The sequence below is a fragment of the Aquila chrysaetos genome, chromosome 2, assembly GCF_900496995.4.
Source record: "Aquila chrysaetos chrysaetos chromosome 2, bAquChr1.4, whole genome shotgun sequence".
In the NCBI taxonomy this organism is placed as follows: Eukaryota; Metazoa; Chordata; class Aves; order Accipitriformes; family Accipitridae; genus Aquila; species Aquila chrysaetos.
Genome location: NC_044005.1, coordinates 36844497 through 36849353, shown reverse-complemented (window position 1 = coordinate 36849353; position 4857 = coordinate 36844497).

Genomic DNA, 4857 nt, shown 5'->3' with positions numbered 1-4857 from the left:
AACAGCATCTCCTGACAGCCCACACTGACAAATTTTCCTATGGTCCCTTCAGGGTGCTGAGGCCTGACCGTTAGGTTTCTAGTGGGATTTTTGTCCTCATGTTCATTGGAGCTGTTTGTGGTGCAATCATTCTCACAGTGGGTTTGTTGGGTTTTTTTAATTGTAAAGCTGTTCACCGGTAGCAGGGATGGCTACTGATTTCTCTCATATGCGTCACTGACCAGACACCAGATGGTGGAAATATTCTGTTCCTACTAATCTGGCCCAGAGTTGGCGATTCAGAGGTGAAAAGCTTTATCCCATTACTAACTGCCTGAGCCATCCTGTCTCCAACCTGCAGGCTAAAGATTAAACAGTTAATAGTCCTGAAGTAAATACCACCCCCTCAAATATCCCATGTACTATACATCCCAAACATCTACTGGGCAGATCTAGGAGGAGATCCATAAATGTCAGTACACTTTGTTGAATGTAAATTCTACCCAAGGAGGAATAAAAAAGAAGAGAGGCTGGTAAAATAACAGCATGAATTGGGATAGTACTACTTACACAACAGTTAGAGGGAAAGGTTTACTGCAGATAAAATATCAGGAAAAGTAGAAAATACAAGTAAGCTGTTTGTGAGAAATGCAATCTGGAAAAAGGAGGGGGGGGGCATCATAACATGGAAATGCAAACACAGATGAAAGGCAGAAAATATTAAGATGCAGCTCCCTTCTGCAGGTTTCAGAAAAAAATCAGAGTATCAGTATAACACTACACAGTCATAACACCTTAATCAGTTCTGAACAGTAGAACTAGTTTTTTTCAGTTCATTTATCCATCCTACCCTTATAATTTTCTTTGCCTCTGCACAAGTACTTTGCTTTGCTGCACATTCAAGCTTTTAATTTTTATACATTAGACTTCTGTGTTGCATCTAAAATCACTACCAAAATTTCTATTTTCCACCATAAATTGCCAGAGGAACTACTGTTATATTTGTGAAGATGACACCAAAGATATAATTTGGAGTTCAAGGTAACTGCAAAGGAAACAACTCAAAGAATTCCTGAGCTTGTCTATATCCAGACTCGATCACTGAAATAATTTAAAAATGCAAATGTGTTTAATACCAATATAATATTTGAAAATATGAGAACACAAGAGGAAGGAGCTAGTAGGTTATTTTTTATATGTAGATACATTTACATTTCTGTATGTTAGATCTGCATATATTTGGATCTATATTCTTTCACTCCTGCAGAAAAACATGATTCAGATTACATATCATGATCTTATAAAATCCTATTATGCCATAATTACCTTATCTAGTTAGACTCTTTTACCCATCTGGAAAATTTGACTATTCAAACCTGTCAAGCAGTGCACAAAGAACTCATTTACAAGGGAACCATGAAAGTAACTGTACAAAATCTGCCCTTGAGAGAGAGGAAAGGGTAAGCATAGCTCCTTGGTGCTATCTTAGATGTCCTAGTGCTCATTCCTCACTTCATGTTTCATACAGCTTCACTTATGGCAGGTACAGAAAGTCATGCAGTATATGTAAGTGCTTGGTCGATTTTATTTCTGATAACCCACTTAATTCATTTACAACTATGATGTCTCTAAGGACTGAAAATACCCCATCTTTTGTCCATAAAGCCATCCTATCACATCAGGCTATGTGTTATAGTAATAGTAGTAAAAAACCATTGTTCCAAGGTAGATTACATAGACTGGAATCTCTCACAGGTAATTGTTTTCCTTGAAAATACATAATTAGGCCTTGCCAAAAATTTTAAAATATTAAAAATTCCCCAAGTATACACTTTTCTATATTAGAACTGCAGCTAAAATTGTTTGAGGTTTGAATTTATTGCAAGTAATTACTTAAAAAGCATGACATTGTCTTTCTTCAGCTTCAATAATAAGATTGATGTAGCTAGCTCTTCTGCCAAAATCTCCTGTTTATACCAGTGTAGCAAATTTGGCTCAAAAGCATTAAAATAAGCAATGTTAGAGAAGTATCATTTTCTTAATGCAAACTTCTAACACGTTAAAAGCATCCTACAAGTGTGGTAGACTGGCACTCCTCTATTAGCGCTGTGCAGAAGCAGCAGCATTAGATCTTTCCTCTATCAGTCAAATTTACACAAATTAAAAAAAAAAAACAAACATGAAAAGGAACATGGAATTGGACAAGAAAGTTTCAAAAAAGAATATGAATTTTCAGTACCTTGCAGTTATTACAAGAAACTCTGATTTTTTTCTTTAATTTAGAGAAGACCGCAGCAAAAAGTAAGTTAAAAGAAAATAGGCTAAGGAAGATATTTAGAAAAAGTTTAAGGATGCTTAGCTAAGACAACTGTTTTTCCAGGCCCAGATACCAATGTAAAACAGGTGAGAGTGTGCATATCAAAAACAGAATCAAAGGAAGTGGGAATTCTTATTGGAAATGACTGCAACTGAGCCCTGGGATGGTTAACCTGTTAATATCAGCAGCTAGATGGTATGTGGTCATTGCTAAGTAGCCAGGGTACAGCTTGTGTGCTTCTGGAAATGGAACTGGGCCCTTGACATAAATTACATTACTATTACAAAATTTGCCCCCTATGTGGACTTGCAGAACAGCTTCTTTTCAGAAGAGGTATTTAATAACCAGGCCCAGTAACAAAAATATTATTCTGTTTGGCAGCCTTGACTGAACAAACCAGTTGCTCTGCCCTTTAAAAGCTAAACATAAGATCACATCACGTAAGAAGAACTTCTGCCATTTCTGCCACTGTCTAGCGTCAGCATCCAACTTAGCCACATTTAGCTGGCAACCTTCTAAAAACCATTTGGTATCTTACTATATGCTCCTGACAAACTTCACAGGAAAGGTCTGTTTTGGAAAGCCCAAGCATTTTTAAGTGTGCATCATCTGGTAATTGTCACGTTCTCTAAAACAACCTATCATTTGTTTCCTTTGATAAATTTTTTTGTCAGCACACACAGCTCAAAGAAAATAATTTTTAAAAACCCTTATTGACCATATGTACCTGGATATCCACGGCTGAAGTGCTCAGATGAGTAAGAGAACCATGTCTATATTAAACACTATGCACACAGGACAGCTTGAACTGAAACTGCAACATCTGCAAAACCGAAGGTAAAAGTAACGTTAGGATGATTAAGCAAACAGAAAGGCTATCCTGCAATAGGAGACTAAGATTGTAAGGCTAGCAAAATGAAATTGTTGAGAAGATAAAATTATTCTCTTATGGCAAACAGACATGATAGAAGGTGAGAACTGTTTAAACTATAGGGCAATATTGGCACTAGAAGAATAAACAGGACATGAATAAATTTAGACTGGAAATTAGAATGGATTCCTAAGCACCAGGGCATTTGGGGTCAAAAGGAGAATGATCATGGTGAGAGACTCTAATGACTTATAAGATCGATATGGTTATGAAACTTTTCAGATGAAACATTGCCAGACCCAAGGACTTGATTATATATTAGCAGCTCATTTTTAATGCTATCAAATGCCTTCTTTGTGCAGCAGTTTTGTGTCATAAGCTTGATATCTTATGGATCACCTTGTTTTACAGTCTGATGATGTCGTAAGATGAAAAGCAGGCCACAAAAAGTGGAAACGTAGCCTCTGATTAAATCCAGATGGTCCTGAAGTTGTTCAGACTCTGAGGAAATGCTTTAAATAACCAAGTTACAATTTAAATTGTCATGCCCAGTTAACTTACAGAAGAAAGGATGTAATTTGTCAAAGCCTGTCCTCTCGTCCCCCAAAAGTGAGACTAAGGTACACTAGGTAAAAAAGCTTTCAGCCAAGCCAAAACTTATAAGCCTATAATAGGGACAGATGAAGTCTCTATTTGACAGGGATGCTGTGAGGTTGCACGAGAAAATAACGTACTTCATGTCAGAATTTATGATGGGAAGGAGGAGCAAAGCGAGGGAAGATGTGGAATAAATCTCACCTTTCCCTCCATTTACCACTAAACCACACCACTTTTCTCACCCGCTTTGGTATGTTCTCAGATGTTATACCAGATCAAAGAGAGAATCTTAGTAACACCCATGCCTCGGGAATACTAAAGGTGTTCATACTCAGCTATAATCTGGAGCTAGCATGGGTTTCTCAGCCTGTTTGAGCATCGCACACTCATAACCGCGCTTCGTCATTAGTAGCCTGCAGACATGGTGGGGAGCGAGGGCTGCGAGGTTCCTGATACAATATAAATATTCAAGGATAATTAGACATCAGCAAGCTTTCTCTACGCTGAGCAGCCCCAAGCTGGAATGCAGCACCAAGCAGCACCGGCGGTAGCGACAGCTGCAGCTCCGATGCACGACGCCCGCTGAGCCAGCTGAAGAGCTGGCCCAGCTGAAGAGCTGGCCCGCCTTCGCGCCTTCTCTGCAGGCACTCCTGCGGCCCGTGAGGCCGGGCGCAGCCCGGGAAGCGAGGAGGCTGCGGAGGCTCCGCTCGGGGCGGGGAGGTGGTGGAGGACCAACAGCTTTTCCCAACGGGAAGCCGGACCCCACCGGCACAGGTGAGGCACGGTCAGGCCGAGGCGGCTGGCGGCCCCGAGGCGCGCGCGGCCCGGCAGGCGGCGGGAGCAGGCCGCCAGGCGGGAAGGACGGCGGAGGTCTGTGGCGGAGGAGGTGCGGCAGGCCGGGCGCCAGGGCGAAGGCAGACCTGCCCCGACGAGCGACCTCGCTAATCGCGGAGGCACAGGCCCTAAGAGGCTTACCGGGCGGCCCGGCCGCATGACGCAGGCGGGGCGGGGCGGGGAGCGAGGCAGCCGCCTCGGCCGCCGGCAGGTGGCGGCGCGGCCGCCAGAGGGCGCCGCGTGCCCGCGCCGCCGCCGA